Raw genomic sequence first — 22,184 nt, 5'->3', positions numbered from 1 at the left:
AGTGTTATATTTGCTGTGGGTTCATCATAAATGGCTTTGATTATGTTAAGGAATGTTCTCTCTATACCCACTTTGGTGAGTTTTTGTCATGAATGGATATTGGACTTTGTCAAATGCTTTTTCTGCATCTGTCAAGATGATCATATGGTTTTTGACTTTTCTTTTGTTAATGTGGTGTATGACGTTGATTGATTTGCATATGTTGAACCATCCTTGTGAATCTGGGATGAATCCCACCTGGTCATGATGTACGATCTTTTTGTTATGTTGTTGGGTTTGGTTGGCTAAAATTTTGTTGAGAATTTTTGCGTCTATATTCATCCAGGATATTGGCCGATAGTGCAGCAACATGGATAAAACTAGAGACTCTCATACTGAGTGAAATAAGTCAGAAAGAGAAAGACAAATACCATATGATATCACTCATATCTGGTATCTAATATACAGTACGAATGAACCTTTCTACAGAAAAGAAAATCATGGACTTGGAGAACAGACTTGTGGTTGCGGAGGCGGGGGGAGCGGGGTGGATTGGGAGCTTGGGGTTAATGGATGCCAACTATTGCTCTTGGAATGGATTTACAATGAGATCCTGCTGTGTAGCACTGAGAACTATGTCTAGATACTTCGCAGCATGACAATGGGAGAAAAAATTATGTATGCATGTATGTATAACTGGGTCTCTATGCTGTACAGTGGAAAAAAAAAAAACCGATCAACACAGATCTACCCTTAAAAGATTATTTTAGTTTTCTAGAAAGAGGAAAAACTGCCAAAGTGTCTTCTGGAATTGCTGTACTGTTTTGCATTTCTGCCAGCTGTGAATGAGAGTTCCTGTTGCTCCATATCCACACCAAATGAGTGTTTTGGATTTTTGGCATTCTTATAGATGTGTAGTGGTTTTTAGTTGTTTTAATTTGTAATTCCCTAATGCATTATGATGTTGACCATCTTTTCTTACGCTTTTTTGCCATTTGTATATCTTGTTTGGTGAGATATCTGTTGAAATCTTTTGCCTGTTTATTAATGGGGTTTGTTTTCTTATTGATTAGTTTTAAGAGCTATGTTCAACAGCTCTTTGGTTGGTTTGACAAATTCTCTCAAGGGAAAATGCTTTTTGTATTAATGAGCTCTAAGTTCACATAATGATAGCCTTTCATGTGAAGTCTTTCATGTCCAATAATGACCTTTCTCTGGGAACTCCAACTTCTTGGACTGCCAAACTTGACTGTGGCTATTGTTCTTTCCAGACTTCTGTGGAACTGGGGATGGGCACATGGGCATAGAGCAAATTAAAATGCCACAAAGCTCATTGTTCTTATAGAGATTCAGCTATTTTTCCTGAGTTATTATTCCCTAGGTTCCTGCAAACCTTTGGTTAATTTCTAGCATTTTGAAAAAGTTGATTCTGATAGTTTCTGGTAGTGTTCTCATTGCTTCTGTGGAGGAAAGGGTTTTCAGAGCTCTTTACTCAGAAATTTTCAGCGATACTCACTCTCCTTTTGTGAACAAGATTATCATAATTAGGAAAAGAGATGGAAGCCAAAGAGTTAGAAAGTAAGAGATAGAGCAAACCTAAGAATGTTGAGAAAAGAACTGTGGATGTGATTGTTAAACTAAGGTCCAGAGTAAAACAAAATAGGTAAGAAGCCAAACAAGTTTTTTTTTTTTGTCTTTTGTTGTTGCTATTTCTTGGGCCGCTCCCGCGGCATATGAAGGTTCCCAGGCTAGGGGTCTAATTGGAGCTGTAGCCACCGGCCTATGCCAGAGCCACAGCAACACGGGATCTGAGCCGCGTCTGCAACCTACACCACAGCTCATGGCAACGCCGGATCATTAACCCACTGAGCAAGGGCAGGGACCGAACCCGCAACCTCATGGTTCCTAGTCGGATTCGTTAACCACTGCGCCACGACGGGAACTCCCCAAACAACTTTTTGAGAGAATTTGATGTTTCAGCTTAGTAAATATAGAACAGTTTTTCAGAATGGTTGCACCAATTTGCACTCCCACAAACAATATTTTAGTTAATATGATTGACTGATAGTCAAATAGTGTACTAGCTAATCATGTGGGGATTGTAGTAGTATTTTATTTTATTTTATTTTATTTTATTATTTCATTTTTGGCCGCCCCACAACGCATGGAGCTCCCTGGCCAGGGATCAGATCCAAGGCACAGTTGCGACCTAAGCTGCAGCTGTGGCAATGCAGGATCCCTAACCCACTGGGCTTGGCAGGGGAATGAACCTATGTCCTGATGCTCCCAAGACACTGCTGATCATGTTGTGCCACAGCGGAAGCTCCTGTAGTCGTATTTTAATTGGCATTTCCTTGACATCTAATGAGGCTAAGCATATTTACTTAGGTTTTTCAACTGTTGGGATTTCTTTTCTTTAAATGAAATGTCTCTTCATGACTTTTTGTTGTTTTGGTTGTTCAGTACGCAATAAAGTATATCAAGTACACTAATCTGAAGTGTATAGTAAAAATTTCGCATTGTTTTACAGTGTATATTTCTTTATGTATATTTGTCTGTGCAAGATATAGGACATTTCCAGCATCCCATGATTCCTTGTGTTCATCCTCAGTTATTACCACTCCTTGTCTTCCCAGAGATACTTCCCACAGTTCTTGCTATTGTCAGTATTGATAAGGTTTTTCTCCATTTTTTTTTTTTTTTTTTTTTTTTTTTTTGCTTTTTAGGGCCGCACCCACAGCATATGGAAGTTCTCAGGCTAGGGGTTGAATTGGACCTGTAGCTGCTGGCCTACACTACAGCCATAGCTGTAGCTGTGTCTTGGAACTCTGGATCCAAGCTGCATCTGTGACCTATACCACACCTGTGAGGCCAGGGATCAAACCCACATCCTTATGGATACTAGTTGGATTCGTTTCCCCTGCGCCACAATGGGAACTCCCCAATTTTTTTAATAGAAGTAAAATATACGTAAGAAAAAATTTACTATCTAAATCATTTTAATTTTAGAATTAAATTAATTTGTAATCTGCAACTATTACCACCATCCGTCTTCATAACTCTTTTGCATCTTGTAAACCAAAGCTCCATACCTATTAACAAATAACTCTTCTTCCAGCCCCTGGCAACCCCATTCTACTAATTGCCTTTGCTTTTGACTACAGTTAAGTATACCTCATTTAAGTAGAATCCTGTAGGATTTGCGTTTATGTGACTGTCTTATTTCACTTACCATGAAATAAGGTTCATCCATGTTGTGGCACATTTCAGAATTTCCTTTGGTTGAGTGATATTCCATTGTATATTTATGCTACATTTTGCTCATCCATTCTTTGGCGTATGGACACTTTACTTGTACCTTGGTGAGTAAATGTGAATTAATGCTGCTGAGAATATGGGTGTACAAATAACTCTTCAAGACTTCATTTTCAATTCTTTTTTTTTTTTTTTTTTTTGCTTTTTGGAGCTACACCTTTGGCATATGGAAGCTCCTAGGCTAGGGGTCGAATCAGCACTGCACCTGCCCACCTGCGCCTGCATCAGTGCAGCACCAGATCTGAGCTGCGTCTGCAGCCTACACCATAGCTCATGGCAATGCCAGATCCTTAGCCCACTGAACAGGACCAGGGATGGAACCCAAGTCTTTGTGGATCCTGGGCAGGTTCATTACTACTGAGCCACATCAGGAACTCCCTCAGTTCTTTTGGATGTATACCCAGAAGTGGAATTGCTGATGATATGAGAATTGTATTTTTAATTTTAATTTTTTGTCTTTTTAGGCTTGCACCTGTGGCATATTGAAGTTTCCAGGCTAGAGGTCAATTTGGAGCTGCAGCTGCCAGCCTACACCACAGCCACAGCAAGGTAAGATTTGAACCACATCTGCAACCTACACTGCAGCTTGTGGCAACACTGGATCCTTAACCTACTGATTGAGGCCAGGGATCTAACCTCCATCCTCATCCTTCTTAACCTACTGAGCCACAATAGGGATTCCCATGTTTTTAATTTCTAAGGGAATGGCTGTACTCATTTCCATAGCAGCTGTACCACTTTATATTTCTATCAAGAATGCAAAAGAATTCTAATTTCTCCACATCCTTGCCAACATTCATTATTTTCTGGGTTTTTTGAGTTGGATTTTTTTATAGTAGCCATCCTATTGGATGTGAGATGGTATCTTATGATAGTTTTGACTTCCATTTCCCAAATGGTAGTGATGTTAAGCATCTTTTCATGTGTTTATTGGGTGTTTTATACATCTCTGGAGAAATATCTATTCAAGCCCCCCCACCTTTTTTTTTCTGGCCGCCCTGTAACATACGGAGTTCCTGGGCCAAGGATCAGACCTGAGCTTCAGCTGCGGACTAAGCTGCAGCTGCAGCAACTGGATCCTTAACCCATTGTGCTGGGGTCGGGAATTGAACCTGCATCCCAGCAATCCCAAGATGCTGCCAATGTATTCTGCCACAGTGGGAGCTATCTTTGCCTATTTTTGTATCAGATTGTTTTTTCCTTTGATGTTGAGTTTTAGAAATTCTGTGTTCTGGATATTAATCTTTTATCAGATAAATGATTTCAAATATTTTTTCACATTTTGTGGATTGCCCTTTTACTCTATGATTAGTGTCTTTTCATGTATAAAATTTAAAAATTTTTATAAAGTCCAATATGTATACTTTTTCTTTTGTTACCAGTGCCTTTGATGTCATATCCAAGAAATCATTGCCTACTCTAATGTCATGAAGCTTTTGCTCAGTGTTTTCTTCTAAAAGTCTTATATTTTAGGTCTTTGATCCATATTGAATTAATTTGGTGTTAGGTAAGGGATCAATTTCATTCTTTTGTGTGTAGATATCCAGTTATCCAGCTTTCCCACCCTTTTCCCATTGAATAGTCTTTGGACCCTTGTTAAATATCATTTGGCCACACATATTTGTGAAGATTTATTTCTGGGCTCTTTATTCTATTTCACTAATCTATAGGTCTGTCTTTATGCCAGTATCACACTGTTTTGATTACTATAGCTTTGTAGTATATTTTAAAATCAGGACATAGAAGTTTTCCAGCTTTGTTCCCCTTTTTCAAGATTATTTTGGCTGTTCAGGGTCGCTTAAATTTCCTTATGTTTAAGTTGAGTATTTCTTTTTCTGCAAAAAGTATCATTACAATGAATCTGTAAATCACTTTGGGTAGTATTGATATCTCAACAGCAATAATTCTATTCAATGAACATGGGATGTGTTTCCATTTATTTTTATTTTCTTTAATTTCTTTCAGCAATGTTTTGTGTTTTCATTATAGAAGTCTTTCAGGAGTTCCCGTCATGGCGCAGTGGTTAACGAATGCGACTAGGAACCATGAGGGTTCTATCCCTCGCCTTGCTTAGTGGGTTAAGGATCCAGCGTTGCTGTGAGCTGTGGTGTAGGTTGCAGACATGGCTCGGATCCTGCGTTGCTGTGGCTCTGGCATAGGCTGGCGGCTACAGCTCCGATTGGACCCCTAGCCTGGGAACCTCCATATGCCACAGGAGCGGCCCAAGAAATGGCAAAAAGACAAAAAAAAAAAAGAAGTCTTTCAACTTCTTGGTTAATTGCTAAATATTTTATGCATTTTGATGATATTATAAATGAAATTGCTTTCATAATTTCCTTCTCAGATCATTCATTGTTAGTTTATAGAAATACAATGGATTTTTGATTGTTGACTTGCTCCTTTGCTGATTCCATTTATTAGTTCAGAAATTATTATTGTGGAATCTTTAGAGTCTTCTACATAAAAGATCAATCATCTGTGAACCAAGATAATTTTACTTATTTTCCATTTTGAATGCTTTTTTTTTCCCCCTAAGTGCTCTAACATCACTTAGCTCATTTAAAAGTAGGTATTACTGGAGTTCCCTCATGGCCTAGCAGTTGGGTGGGGAGTTGTCACATGTATGATTCAGGTCACTGCTCTGACATGGGTTCAGTCCCTGGCCTGGGAACTTCTGTGCTCCATGAGCACAGCTCCCCACTGCCAAAAGTATGTGTTACTTTGTGTCTTATTTATTTTACTTAAAACACCATTTCTATAGCCATCTTTTATTCTTTCTCATTACTATGTAATATTCCATTGTATGAATATACTACAATTTGTTTATTTCTTCTTATACACATTGAGGTTGTTTTCAGTGTTTGGCTATCATTATTCAAGCAGCAATGAATGTTCTTCTTCATGTCATTTTATAGACATATAAAGACTTTGGTAGAAAGCTTTAAAACTACTGGGTGAAATAACTTTTATTTTGTTGTTAATTTCTACTTTTATTATGTGATCAGAATTTTTTTTTTTTTTTGTCTTTTTGCCATTTCTAGGGCTGCTCCCATGGCACATGGAGGCTCGCAGGCTAGGAGTCTAATTAGAGCTGTAACCACCGGCCTACATCAGAGCCACAGCAACATGGGATCTGAGCCACATCTGCAACCTACACCACAGCTCCCAGCAGCGCCGGATCTTTAACCCACTGAGCAAGGCGAGGGATCGAACCCGCAACTTCATGGTTCCTAGTCGGATTCGTTAACCACTGAGCCATGACGGGACATCCAGAATATTGTTTATATTTTTTCTTCTTTATGGAACATATAGAAGCTTTCTTTAAAACTTAATACATTTGGTCAGTCTTTGAATGTTTTACGTGTACTGAAAGAGGAAATTATTTATTATGGGAGTTTAAAGACCTAGATAATGATATAGCTTGTTTAGTTTATATATTTCATGTCCTTTTTTGTACACTTGTATCTAGTTTGATATGTTGATGTCTTCTGTTTGTTTTCTTTCATTTTTGCATCTTTATTGCTCCTTGATTCTATTTTATCATGGTACTTGCTGTGCAATTTGGTACATAGATAATCATAATTATTACATATTTATTTTGAATTGGTTTTTAAAAGAAATGTTCTTTTTTTGGTATGTTAAGTCTTTTTGGCCTCAGTTCTAACATGATTAATATCAGAACTGCAGCACCTACTTTCCTGTTGTTTTCCTTGACTACATTTGTCCCTTTTATTTTTACTTTTTTTTTTGCTGTTTAGGGCCGTACCTTTGTCATATGGAAGTTCCCAGGCTAGGGGTCAGAACTGGAGCTAACTGTCCTCCTGTACCACAGCCACAGCCATAGCAATGAGGGTAGCCATGACCTACACCACAGCTCACTGCAATGCTGGGTCCCCAAACCACTGAGCAAGGCCAGGGATCCAACCTGTATCATCATGGATACTAGCAGGATTTGTTTCCACTGTGCCACAATGGGAACTCCTGTATTTTTACTTTTTGAATCACTTTATTTTAGATGAGTTTCTCTAATACATTGTAGAGTTGTTTTGCTTAATTAATAAATTTTTTAAAATAGAGACAGTATATCAGTATACTTCTCTTCTATTTCTTGCAATTGTAAGCCTATTCCTTTAGGATTCCTTAGTAATTAATGGTCTGATCTAACAGGTTTTAGATCTATTTTTAGGGTTTCCCCACTTGCTAGTGCTTATTTTATCTGTATTTTGTCACCCCTAAGCCTCTGCTTCTCTCTCCTTTTATCTACATAGTGGCTCTCTTTCTCTAACATGGGCTTCAGAAATGCTTTCTGGCTTTTAGCATTCATTTCTCTACTTACATGTATTTGAAGTTTATGGTAGTCTTTGTCTCTTAGTTATTCTGTAGATGAGAATTATGAGATTTTTAATCATTTCAGTAGTTCTATCAGATAACATTTGTATTTGTTGCAGTCTGGCTTCTTGGAATGTGACTAATTGCATAACTTTTTTTTTTTTTGGTCTTTTTTTGTCTTTTTAGGGCCATACCCACGTCATATGGAGGTTCCCAGGCTAGGGGTCAAATCGGAGCTACAGCTGCTGGCCTACACCACAGCCTCAGCAATGCCAGATCCAAGCTGTGTCTGCGACCCTACACTACAGCTCATGGCAACGCCGGATCCTTAACCCAGTGAGCAAGGCCAGGGATCAAACCTACAACCTCATGGTTCCTAGTTGGATTCGTTTCTGCTGCTCCATGATGGGAACTCCTGCATAATTATTTTTTATTTTTTGGACCCATTCGGGTGATGTCAATTTGGCATGTATATTTACTTGAGTGCTAGATTATGTTTACAACTTGTGGCTTCATGTTTTTCCCTGTTTTGCTCATTTCTAAGATGCCTATTCTTATAGTCCCTTAAGCCCAGACCCTTGGATCACTTTTACCTTGAGGGGCAGCCCTTTGCATGTCCACCTTCTTGGAATGAGAGCCTTCTTTTAGACTCTTAGGGGTAATTGTGTTTATTTTCCATCTTTTAGTCCAAACAAGATCTGTAAGTTTTAACTCTTGTCAGAATGGACAAAAGCAGATTCAGCAATCCACTTAACTTCTCTGAATTTCCACTTTGACTTAGATTTTGTATTTTATCAACCGAGGTGATTTTAAGAAATTTTTCTATATATTACCTCACATTTTTATTTGTTTTCAGTGATGGATTCAGTGCAGATACTCTTCGTTCTCTACATTGCCTTAAAACAAGTTTGTGTTTGATGATGAAATTTGGAAAGCCATTTGTAGGAACTTTTTTTCTCTTACCATTTTCTTCCCACTGTGCACCCACATACCCATATTCACACCTTTAAAAGGAGACAGATTCTTTTACTTTTTAAAATTTACTTTTAGGGAAAGGTTTATGAAATGTGTCTGTTGTCTGTAAAGTTAAGTTGTACTTTTTCATGCAGAATTGTAATTATTGCTAACATTCTTTAGACTCTATGAAGCCCTTAAATAGTTTTCTGAAGGTAGAGATTTAGGCTACAATCAAAATATCTGGGATATTTCTCTAATTCTAAGAATTTTCTTGTCTCAGGTCATATTTCCTTTGCTAGTGGAAAATAGGTAGAGATTTAACATGAAAAGCAGAAGTAGTCTCCCTTTCTATTTTTGTCTCATCCCTTAACTCTCCAAATGGTTAGAAATTTGGTAAATTGATAGAAGTTTTTTTGTGAAATTGTATACTCATGATTAAGTTTTACAAGTAGTTTCAGAATATATATTATCTTTCTTAAAGCATGAATACCACAAAGACAAGGACTTGTTTTAAGATGACTTTTAAATAGTTTCCTTCTATGAAAGATTACCTAATCAATGTTAATTGATGAAGAGAGATATTTTAATGTTCCTTTAGTATTTTGCTTTGTAAATAAATAGGAAAAGTGAATATCCCATAACATTTCTTAAGATTTACTTTCTTCTTTCTCCAGAAAGTAGCAAGGTAAATAAAACCATCATTCTTTTCTAATCTTCATGAATAATTTCTCACTGGCCCTTGGTGAGAGGCTCTTTCCAAGGCCACCTTATAGCTACAAAGATATAGTTTAGACCTTGCAGTTTAGGCCTCTGTGAAAATGCTTCTAAATTACAGAAGTGGAGAGAGCTTACACTTAATCTTTGGATAATTTCAGTTGTGGACTTGAGAATGAAGCAGCTAGGGGGAAAAAAGATTCCTTGTTAGAACTATAAAACCTACTGACTGTATCTTGGCCAGTGTTCCCTTTTTTCCAGTAAGCTGTCTGCTATACAGAGGTGTATAACCCTAATGGCTTGTTGTATGCCATTAAAAGGTATTGTACACTCATAAAAGAATGACATTTTGATCAATGCTGTTAAAAGAATTACTGTCTTGACACAGAAAAGCTTTCCTGCTGCAAGTTTAAAAATATGCCTTTAAAAGCTTTTTATTGAATACCTTTGCATCCCTCAGAAATGTGCCATTTTGGCATGAGGTTACTCTGAAGTATTCTACATTGTAACTTAAATACAAACCCTCCTATTTACCTTTAAAAAGTAGGAGACAGGTATTTCCCTACCAAATGGAGCTTAAAGACATGATAGCATCTTAAACCACTGTATCTTATCTAAAAATAGAATTTTTGTAAAAAGAAAGCTGAAAACTAAATTATTCCTTTTTATTTTGTGAGGTATTGATTTTTTTTCATGCTGTTTTGTTTAAACTTTGTGGTTTTAATTTCCCTTTGGATTTAGGAATCATGCCTCTCCACCCAGTTCAGAGATGGATCTTTTCTAATCACCTGGGAATTGGTTTTCTTAAATGGTGATACGTTGAATGTGTTTTTCTCCTGTTTCTTTTTCTTTTATTATATTTTTGATTAGGAGTTTATGAAAACCATATCATAATAGACACAGTTGTCCAAAGTTGACAGTTTCTTCTATACACAGTTGGTTGTCTACAGATTTTCTAATGTACTAATGCTATAATTTTAGCTTTATTTCATTCTTTGTAATACTTCTAGTAGTACCTAACTTCTGACATATCATATTTTTCTGATTTGTGAAATGAGTGCTGAAAACCCCAATTTTCTTAAATATGTCAGTATAGAATAATTATTTACTTGTTAGATTTTAAGTTTTATACTTTTATTTATTTTTTGTTTTTTAGAGCCACACCTGCAGCACATGGAGGTTCCCAGGCTAGGGGTCTAACTGGAGCCAGCCAACGCCACAGCCACAGCAACTCGGGATCTGAGCTGCGTCTGCAACCTACACCACAGCTCAAGGCAACACTGGATCCTTAACCTACTGAACGAGGCCAGGGATTGAACCCGCAACCTCATGGTTCCTAGTCGGATTTGCTTCCTCTGCGCCACGATGGGAGCTCCAAGTTTTGTACTTGTAAAATTTGGTATTTAATCACAATCTAAAGAACTTTGCATGCATGGGCATATTTTAAGGTAGATGGCATTAGTTTTTGTAAAGTATGCTGACTTTGTTATCTGTTTTACTTGTAAAAGCAGGTGTTTTGGTGGTGGTATCGGCTTTTTTGTTATTCACTGCTCACTAAGTACCAGGTGTTTTATATATACTATAAAACTAAACCTTGTTGCAGTTTTGTCATGTTCTGTGCTATAGTACTTTCCATGGCTCAAAGAAGTTAGGTAATTGTTCAAGCAATGAGTAAGTTGTGAAGTTAGGATTCAAAGATTGGTAGTGTGACTCCCAACTGTTGTGCTATTCTAACCCTTTTTATATGTTATTTTTTTTGTTCTAGGTGGTATTCCCATTTTATAGATGAGGAACCTGAAGCTCAGATAGAGTAAGTACTTCACTCATGACAGAGGGAAGGAATGACTGCCTCTGTTAGACTTCAGAGTGTATTTTCTACTATATAGTACTCATTATTTTTCCTTTGTCCTTCTCATTACACCGCCTCTTCATTATCTTTGTGTATTTGAAGATAGTTTTTATTAGAAATTTTGGGATAAGAATTTGTCTCATGATTTTTCACTTGTGATTTAGAAAGAATCATGTTAAATATTACATAATTAGAATAGGTATGAAGAGAATTGAATTCTTGTGCTATCTCTGATTCTGGCTATATAACATTGGGACAAATCACCTATTTGGGGTCTTTTTTTTTTTTTTTTTTTGACTTTTTGTCTTTTTGTATTTTCTAAAGGGCCACACCTGCGGCATATTGAGGTTCCCAGGCTAGGGGTCTAATCGGAGGTACAACTGCCAGCCTACACCAGAGCCATAGAAATGCAGGATCCGAGCCACATCTGCCATCTACACCACAGCTCACGAAAACGCCAGATCCTTAACCCACTGAGCAAGGCCAGGGATTGAACGCGCAACCTCATGGTTCCTAGTCAGATTTGGTAACCACTGAGCCACGATGGGAATTCCCTATTTGGGGTCTTATTTTTAAAATGCTGTCATCGGTTTGGATGATTTTAAAGATTTCCTCAAACTCTAAAATTTAATTTGACTCTATTTAGATTTAGTGTTTATACTTGTTTTTTTATAATGTTTATGCTTGTTTTTTAGCACAGATAAGAATTTTACCACATGTATTTTATCCCATTAAATGTTATATTTTATTAAAGTTAGGGGACAAGGAGATCTGATTTTTATTCTTTATTTGCACTCTTATATCCAGTATTGAAGTTCAATAATTGGAAGAAATTCCATATAAAGAAGTAATTAATCTTAGTATAAAGATACTCTTTCTTTTAAACTATTGAAGATTCTTTTAGTCTTTACAGTTAGAAGGAAAGCTTAATATTATAAAAGGATATATATTGTTTTTCATAGAAAATATTTATATCAAAGAAGATAGGGAAAGGGGACTGTTACCTTTAAAGCACTTGAAAGTTTTTACCAATAATACTAATAGAAATTATAGTTCTACGTAATTTTTATTGAGAGTTAATTTTTTGCTATTGTATTGTACTAAGCATTTTATATACATTGCATCATTTACTATTCATGAAAGCCCTATGATATAGGTGTGATTATTATTCCCATTTTACATATTAGGAGATAGAAAATTGATGAGTTAGCAATTTCTTTTAGAGCTACAGTTAGTAAGTGGTAAAGCTGAGATTTGAATCTATACAGTACTGCAGAGATTTTATTTACAAACTGGAGGATAATTATAATCAGGTTATCATTGATAATGCTTACAAATGAAACATGAAATTTTTTAGGAAAATATTAGGTTTGATGACTTTTGGTAAATGACAGTTTCCAAGTTCTCAGTTTTGATCACTACTTAGTTATATATTTTACTGATACAGTCATAAAACATGTAATAACTTTTGGATAATTTTATAACATTACTTATTTTCTGAAGAGTTAATAAATTCCTTTGAAGTTATAGGAAAACATTCTTTGAAGTTTGGAATGGGGATGGGGTGAGCATGTAGGGGTTAATATGCACACAAAGAGATGCATGTGCATGGATTGGAAGCTGGAGATTAGGGTCATCCCAGTTTGCCTAGGCTTGGGTTTGTAGATCATGGAACTTAAAGTGCTAAAACTAGGAACTTTGCAAAAACAGGTTACAGGCAAGTATGTATCTACTTATACATGTATGTGTGTGTCTCTTAACTGCACACATGATTGAGTGGGGAGTAACAAGGCATTTGCAGAGGCTAAAACAGCTCTGAATTCAGTGCCTAGACCGATATTTGTCTGTTTTATTAGCAGAAACCTTAGTCTCTTGTGTTTTCCCTGTTTCAGATAACCTTTTCTTGTCATGAGAAATTAATTTCTTTGTTGGAATCATTGCAAGTAAACTTGATAGCAGAGGTGCTGTTACTGGGGCAGCTTACACAGTGATTTGCTAAGTACAGCCTCTTCATAAAAGGTGAAGCAGAAGTCGATTTATTGATCACTACCTGGATTTTAGTAACCTGTTGAACTACCTGATTTTTTTCCCTTTCTCATAATGTCCACTATCTTTATTTCTCTGTATACCTTTGGTTTTAGTTGTTTCCTATGGAAACATTTTTTTACATGTCTTTTCACATTATGTAAACCATTTTTGTGTGTGTATATTTGCTTTTTTATAGAGTTTGAATTGTCTAAAAACTCTTATTAGATTAAACCACATGAAATTGCCAAGATCTGGCTGTTTCTGACATATAGCAATGGCAGCTTCTTATGTCTGAACTGATAGTTTCTTTGTTTGCTTTTTTTGCTTTTTAGGGCTTCCCCCACGGCATATGGAAGTTCCCGGGCTAGGGGTCGAATTGGAGCTACAGCTGCTGGCCTACCCCACAGCCACAGCAATGCAGGATCTGAGCCACGTCTGTGACCTACACCACAGCTAAAGGCAATGCTGGATCCTTAACCCACTAAGCAAGGCCAGGATTCGAACTCGCATCCTGGTGGATCCTAGTCGGGTTCGTTAACCACTGAGCCACGAAGGGAACTCCCTGAATTGATAGTTAATTCAACTTTTGATTATTTGAAAATATTAGGCTACTAACTTAAACCTAAGCAGAGTATTCCACTGAAACCTTGGTTAATGTTATGGAGGAACTGAAATGAACTTTGAGTTGAATACTCTTTGCTGTCCATTTGCTAAAAATACATTTTAAAAAGTATAACTCATGTTGAAACACTGAGCATTGCATAGACATTAATATTAGGCATTTAAAAGCTTATTTGAACTAAAGGTTAAGACAAAATTTAACCAGTTTCTTTCTCAGAATTGTGACCCATTGTAGTAATTTAAAGCTATAGCGGGTAATGTAAATGTTCTTTTTGGAAGAAGACTACTCCTTTCATGGAATATGATTTAAAATTGTTGCTGTATTATAAACAGTAACAAGTAACAACCAATAAAATTACTTTCTCTGCCTTTTGGATAGTTAGTCTGAGAACAAACATAGGGTATAACTTTTTTTTTTTTTTTTAACGAATGTAGCCAGTAACTACTTGTCTTAGCCTCATATGCTAACTGTCATAATTTTGAGATTTTTGTGTATGTATAAAATTATACATGTGAATTTTCGATGTTAAAACCATACTCTTTTTTTTTTTTTTCTCATCTCTTGCTTCTTTAATACCACATTTGTATAACACTTGGCTCATAATAAGGGGAGGGGTCTTAGCTGTGGATATAGTAGACTAAGCTGAGGTGAGCTAAGATTCTACCTTATAAAAATAATAAGCTGACATATAATTTTAAGGAATTGACTCTCACTTTTAGACTTTTGCATCTCTTATACTCTTACAGTGAACTGAAAGATAGATGTATCTTTTAACAGTATTTTGCAAAATTTGAACTCATATCTTTGTCTCATTTTTTTCCTCATCATGATATTTCTTGAATACTTATGATGGTGTCTTATTACATCTCTTAATTTGTCGCTATCATTGATATCAAATATTTGGAGCTTCCTCTTACCGAAGTATTGTACTTAATCTTACATCTTTTTCACAAAGTACTTTGTGACTGTTAAAGAATATTATACATGAATCATGGTTTGGTAGATCTTTTCAGAAATAAAGCAGCATGATTACTGAGACTGTTTAAAAAATGCTTTCCTAAGTCTTTAAAAACAGTTCTCATTGTTATACACTATATTATGAGATAATAGACTCAAATGTAATGAAACATGTTCCGTTGCTCTAATATTTCTAACTTGAGTCTATCCTTAAACAGTTTAGCTTGAAAAGCTGAAAAACAAGTAAGTGTAAAGCAGGGATGATACTGATCAAATAGGGATTTGATACTATAGCTTTTTTTAGAGACTAAATTCATGGGGCAATTGACTAGAGGACATGATGTTTCCTGATCACAAAGATACCTTGAACACAAAGATTCACATATTGTACGTATACAGCTTAATGACTTTTTATAACCTGATGATACCTATGTAGCTGCTAGCACCTTGATCAAGAAATTGAACATAATTTGCAGCCTGGAATCCCTCTTCCTGTTAACTTCTGAACTGAACATCATGCTTTATTTACCCAGCTAAATTTTAGTTGAGTATTTATTTATCTAGATTTAAAACTGTCTGAAGAGCAAGACTACTTAAATTTTGTACAAATTATCCAGATAGTTACATTTTTATCTTCTGCATAGACAATATGGCAATATTCAGTTAAATTTTACAGAATTTTAAATGTCAGTAGTTCCCTTAGTTGTCTCTGTGTCAAGGATTTAGACAATTTCTGAGTGTGATCCTGATCTTTCTGATTAACTTCATTGCTTGGACAGTGACTGACATCCAAAGCTGATTTGATTGGCCTCTTAAGTTTCTCTGTTTGGAGCTCCTGAGATTATAAAACTCAATCATATGCAGAGAATTTGCCATTCAAACTGACAGTTCTGTTGGGTCAGATGGTGTGATTATTATGCATGCTATAAATGCATTGTTTTTGCTAGGGATATTTTTGTTTTCCTTTGCAATGTAGGTGGAAGCTCTGGTCTCTGAAGGTGAAAACTAGAACATATTTCTGCTATCTCTGTTTGGCTTTAGTTTCTTTATTGAATTTCCATCTGTGTATGCTGAGCTGTTCCAGTCACAGTCTCAAACTCATTTTTTTTCCCACTGATGTTTTGTCAAAGAAAGAACTGTCCTCTTTGGTGAGATTGAAATGAGTAATAGTCTTTTGACACTATTGGCAAGTGGCTTTCACGGTCCATGGCAGATCTAATGAGCTACAGCTGCCTGCTGAAAATTTCAGCTTTTGATTGTCTGAAAGGATCCCTGGAATATGGACTTGAATTTCTGTGTACATTAAAACAAGAACAACACAATCTTGACAAACTTACAAATGTGTTGTGAATTGCTTTGTAAGTTATAACAACATTCAGAAGTATACAGTTTCAAATGCAGTACTTTTTGCAGAATCATGGAAAAATGAATAATATAAGCTATTTGACAAAGGCAGTTTTGCATCAGGAACTGAAATTTATGGTATATTAGTTGAGAAGGTCATTGTTCATATTTAAGAGAAAGGAGATTATATTAATACTACACTACAGTGTGGAGATATATATATATATGCATTCTTAGATATATCTCATATATGTATGTATATATATATTGATAATATCTATATTGATATATATATATATATATCTTGGAACATCAAGTTCTTGTGCATATGCAACTAGGTATACCATATGAAAATAAATTGTATTGCATGAAATCATACAACAAAGTGTGATAGGCTTGTGGTTTGGTGGATAACCCAGTATATATAAACACAGTTATATCCAAGGATTAGGGTTGCAACTTCAGTTATTTCTGTTATTCTGAGAATGGAGAGTGATCTCTTAGAATGCTCATGTAGAAAAGTAACTAAACCATTTTTTCTCAGCTCATATGAAGGAAATATTTTATCTCATGGTTGAACTAACCCCTGTTTATGGGCTTGCATAATGGTATTTTATTAATTTAAATAAACTGCAACTTCAATATATCGGGTTTCAGAAAAGTATTCAAAGGGGCATTTAGTTGATTGTTTTCATATCAACTACAAGAAAGCTTCATGAAAAACCTTGCTTGACTTCCTACTTTGTAAGCATAACCAGCTAGTGACCTTTGACCTGCAGTTTTTCGTCTGCTGTAATATTTAGATAAAGGGGATATCACTGAGAAAGAGGATGCAGGTAAAAAGAAGTACAGAGAGGTCATTTGATAACATTGAACAGATTAGTAGAATCATTATTAAGTACTATAGTAGTTACAACCATAAAACAGAGCAAAGATTCTTTGAATTTAATATGAGGTTCTTGATATAGGAAGGCATGAATTTTACACAGGCTTTTAGGGCACATGGATTGATTTAGGGCAAAAGGAGACTCGATACACAATACAGAATAAGGATGACAAAGCATGAACATCTAAAACAGGACCCGGATGGGAATGCTTCCCTCATCCCTCCTTATTCTTTAGTAAAGAGTTAACATTAGAATCACATTCTATATTATTTGTAATTTTGGAATAAATTCATTGTATATGTTGTGTATGTATACTAATTGATTAGTAAATTAAAAAACAGAAAAGGAAAGAGGAAGAAAGTTGTGACTTTTCCAAGAACACAATCTGTAAAAACCTGGAGTAAAGAAAAGAACAAGGAAGAAAGTGGTAGATAGATTAAAGACAGATCTTCACTGAGATCATAGCATAAATTGCATAAGACGCCCTCTGCCCCATTTCAAGTTAGTATTTAATCAGATCCTCTTCTCATTATTTCTCTTTGTTACCCAAGTTTAACCAACTTTATTGAGATATGATTCAATACCACACAGTTCATTCCTTTAAGATGTATAGTGCTGTGATTTTTTTTGTTATTGTTACAGAGTTGCGTAACTACCACCACAATCAATTTTCGAACAATTTATTTTCCCAAAAGGAAACCCCATACTCATTAGCAGTCACTCCCTATTCTCCCTCAGTACCCTAGCCCTAGACTATCCATGTGATCCACGTTTTAAAAGTTGTCGATTTGAAATTCCCTGCTTTCTTCCAAGGACATTCTAGTTCACACAATTTGATTGATTACACAGTTATGATCAGGAAACCACGAGTGTTCTCTTTGTTGCTATAAGTCTTGTAAATCAAAGAGAGTAACATATAAGTGCATTCTTAAATATATCTGGTTATATATAGCTTCATAAACATGTTTTCCAGTGGTTGTTTTTATCATAGATATAGACCTATTAAATACACACCACCCTTAGCCCTGGCTCTGATCTTTAACTTAAAGATTCAGAGAATATTGATTTTGTCTAAGTCCTAGAGTTTTTGGACTAAGAGATTCTGATTCATTCTGACAGCCCTCACAAGATACTAATGTGTAACTCATAAAGCAAGTTCTTCAATATAATGTAAAATATTTACCCAGTGCATGGGTTACAGTATCCCCTGAACAGCACACTCTCTTCCTATAAGAAAAGCTAAAGTGTTATCAGTACGTTGCCTTGCACATATAGAATCAAAGTAAGAAGTCTAGTTACATGGTTCAAACATTGTGTGGCATGACTCTTATAGTCACACTGTGGTAGCCAGAGTAATGTCCCCCCATCCAAAGGATAACTTTGTCGTAATCCTCACAACCTGTTAACATTATAGAACAAAGAAGACTTTGCAGATATGATTAAGTTAAAGTTGTTGAGATGGGAAGATTATGGTGGATTATCTAGACCCGTCCAACCTGTTTCCTTATAATTGCAGAACCCTCTTGTGGTGAAATGGTAATGGGGTTATGAAAGAACAAGAGAGGTGTCAGTATGGGAAGAGCTCAACACACCATTGTTGGCTTTGAAGATGTGGCAGAGGGCAATGTGCCAGGGAATGCTGGTGCCCTCTAGCAGCTGAAAGTGGCAAGGAAATAGATTCTTATCTGTGTTTTCCAAAGGGAATACAGCTCTGCTGACACCTTGATCTTAGACCTGAAAGACCAATGTCAGACTTCTGATTTATAAAACTGTACAATAATAAATTTGTGTTTTCCATCACCCTAATACCAAAACCAGACAAAGATACTACCAAAACAGAAAATTATAGGCCGATATCTTTGATGAATGTAAAGGCAAAAATTCTCAACAAAATTTTAGCCAGCTGAATCCAACATCATATAAAAAAGATCATATACCACAACCAAGTGGGATTCATCCCAGGTTCACAAGGATGGTTCAACATATGCAAATCAATCAACGTCTTACAGCACACTAACAAAAGCAAAGTCAAAAGCTACATGACCATCTCAATAGATGCAGAAAAAGCATTTGACAAAGTCCAACATCCATTCATGATCAAAACTCTTGCCAAAGTGGGTATAGAGGGAACATAGCTTAACATAATGAAAGCCATTTATGGCAAACCCACAGCAAATAAAAACTCAATGGAGAAAAGCTGAAAGCCTTCCCACTAAAATCTGGAACAAGACAAGGATGCCTACTCTCACCACTTTTATTTACCACAGTGTTGGAATTCCTAGGCACAGCAGTCAGACAAACAAAAGAAATAAAAGGTATCCAAAGTGGAAGAGAAGAGGTAAAATTGTCACTCTATGCAGATGACATGATAATGTATATAGAACACCCTAAGGACTCCACATAAAAACTACATGAACTGATCAAGAATGTAGCAGAGTAGCAAGATACAAGATTAATATTCAGAAACTGGTTGTGTTTCTGTGTGCCTACAATGAAATATTAGAAAGGGAATACAAAAACACAGTACCTTTTAAAATCACACCCCCCCAAAATTAAATACCTAGGAATAAACCTGACCAAGGAGGTGAAAGACTTATATCCTGAGAACTATGGAACATTAATCAAGGAAATTAAAGAGGATTCAAAGAAATGGAAAGATATTCCATGCTCTTGGGTTGGAATAATTAATACCATTAAAATGGCCATACTACCCAGAGCAATCTACAGGTTCAATGCAATCCCTATCAAATTACCCATGACATTTTTCACAGAAATAGAACAAACAACCAAACATTTTTATGGAACCATAAAAGATCCAGAATTGCCAAGCAGCCCTGAGTAACAAAAACCAAGCAGGAGGCATAACTCTCTCAAACTTCAGGCAATATTACAAAGCAACAGTAATCAAGACAGTAGTGGTTCCAAAACAGACATACAGACCAATGGAACAGAATAGGGAACCCAGAAATAAATCCAGACACCTATGGTCAATTAATTTTCGACAAAGGAGGCAAAAATATAAAATGGGAAAAAGACAATCTTTTCAGGAAGTGTTGCTGGGAAAACTGGACAGCTGCATGTAAATCAGTGAAACTGGAACGCACCCTCACATCATGCACAAAAACAAGCTCAAAATGGCTTAAAGAATTAAACATAAGACAAGACACCATCAAACCCCTAGAAGAGAACATAGGCAAAACAATCTCTGACATCAACCATACAAATGTTTTCTTAGGCCAGTCTTCCAAAGTAATAGAAATAAAAATAAACCAGTGGGACCTAATCAAACTGAAAAGCTTTTCACAACCAATGAAACCATTAAAAACAAAAACAAAACAAACAAAAAAAAAACAACCTACAGAATGGGAGAAAATAGTCACAAATGATGTAACCAAAAAGGGCTTAATCTCCAAAATATTACAAACAACTTAATACAACTCAACAGCAAAAAAACCAACAACCCAATTGAAAAATGGGCAAAAGATCTGAATAGACATTTCTCCAAAGAAGATATACAAATGTCCAACAGACACATGAAAGAATGCTCAACATCACTGATTATTAGAGAAATGCAAATCAAAACTATCATAAGTCACCACCTCACACCTGTCAGAATGATCATCATTAACAAGTCAACAAATAACAAATGCTGGAGAGGGTGTGGAGAAAAGGATACCCTCCTACGCCACTGGTGGGAATGTAAATTGATATAACCACTATGGAAAACAGTATGGAGGTACCTCAGAAAATTAAATGTAGAACTACTATATGATCCAGCAATCCCATACCTGGGCATATATCTGGACAAAATTTTCCTTGAAAAAGATACATGCACCCCTGTGTTCATTGCAGCACTATTCACAATAGCCAAGACATGGAAACAACCCAAATGTCCATTGACAGATGATTGGATTAGGAAGATGTGGTATATATACACAATGGAATACTACTCAGCCATCAAAAAGAACAAAATAATGCCATTTGCAGCAACATGGATGGAACTAGAGACTCTGATACTAAGTGAAGTAAGTCAGAAGAAGAAAGACAAATACCATATGATATCACTTATATCTGGAATCTAATACACGATGCAAATGAACCTTTCCACAGAAAAGAAAATCATGGACATGGAGAACAGACTCGTGGTTGCCAAGGGGGAAGAGGAGGGAGTGCGGTGGACTGGGAGTCTGTGGTTAATAGATGCAAACTATTGCCTTTCGGGTGGATAAGCAATGAGATCCTGCTGTATAGCAGTAGGAACTATATCTGGTCACTTATGATGGAACGTGATGGAGGATAATGTGAAAAAAAGAACATATATGACTGGGTCACTTTGCTATCCAGGAGAAGTTGACAGACCACTGTAAACCAACTATAATGGAAAAAATAAAAATCATTTAAAATGTGTGTTTTAAGCCACTAAATTTATGGTAATTGGTTGTAGTACCAATGAAAAACTAAGACAGATTTCTAGAGTTCTTGTAACATGTATCTACTCAGTAAGCCTTGGGCAAGCACACCTTTTTCTAGAATCCGCACAAATGGGCATTGCCCATGTTTGCCTCAGTGGCTCTTCTTCCTTTGTATCTCAGGTGCCTTCCTTAAAGCGTTCTCTTTTTTCTTTTTCCCATTTTTGGCCATGCCCCTTACATGTCGAAGTTCCTGGCCCAGGGATTCAACCCACACCACAGCAGTGACCCAAGCCACGATGGTGACAACACTGGATCCTTAACCTGCTGCACCACAAGAGAACTCCTCAAAGCCCTTTTTTGAATGACTTATTTATTAAAATGCATTTAATAAGAATACAGACTTGAGAAATGGGCCTTGGTTGAATTCTGGCCCTGCCATTTTTATTAGCTGGGTAACCCTGTACAGGTATCTTAATATTTTAAGCCTTGACTTTTGTGAATAAAGCAGGAAAAATAATACCTACCCTTTGGGGATATTTGGAGGATAAAATGAGATAATGTATGTAAAATGGCACAATGCTTGATATATAGTGAGCCCCTAATAAATGAGAGTTGTTATTATCATCTCTTAAAGACTAGAAGGAATTTGCCAATAGCATGCATTCTAACCCTCATTCAGATGAAATATATTAAAAACTACTGGTACAGCTATTGTGTTTAGATGACTAGTCCACAGAGTTCTGTCCATAGCCCTTTGGCTCCTGATCTTGTGCCTTTTAACTGAAAAAGAC

At 36.1% G+C, this 22,184-nt stretch overlaps 1 protein-coding gene across 1 annotated transcript in view; it reads left to right on the top strand.

Annotated features, from left to right (window-relative positions):
- The window catches only part of PMFBP1 (polyamine modulated factor 1 binding protein 1), a 509,524-nt gene that overhangs the window by 15,449 nt on the left and 471,891 nt on the right, over window positions 1-22,184 (top strand). Inside the window, exon 2 of the mRNA XM_084959706.1 lies at window positions 11,060-11,104. The gene's annotated coding sequence lies outside the window, so the exon portion shown is untranslated. The remainder of the gene's footprint in view (window positions 1-11,059; window positions 11,105-22,184) is intronic.

This window comes from Sus scrofa, chromosome 6 (assembly GCF_054392235.1).
Source record: "Sus scrofa isolate SSC_HxYL_T2T_F1_AM1 chromosome 6, Sscrofa_HxYL_maternal_Yorkshire_Landrace_v2.0, whole genome shotgun sequence".
Taxonomy (NCBI): domain Eukaryota; kingdom Metazoa; phylum Chordata; class Mammalia; order Artiodactyla; family Suidae; genus Sus; species Sus scrofa.
The sequence above is the reverse complement of the archived record's forward strand: the minus strand, read 5'-3'. Positions and strand labels throughout refer to the sequence as shown.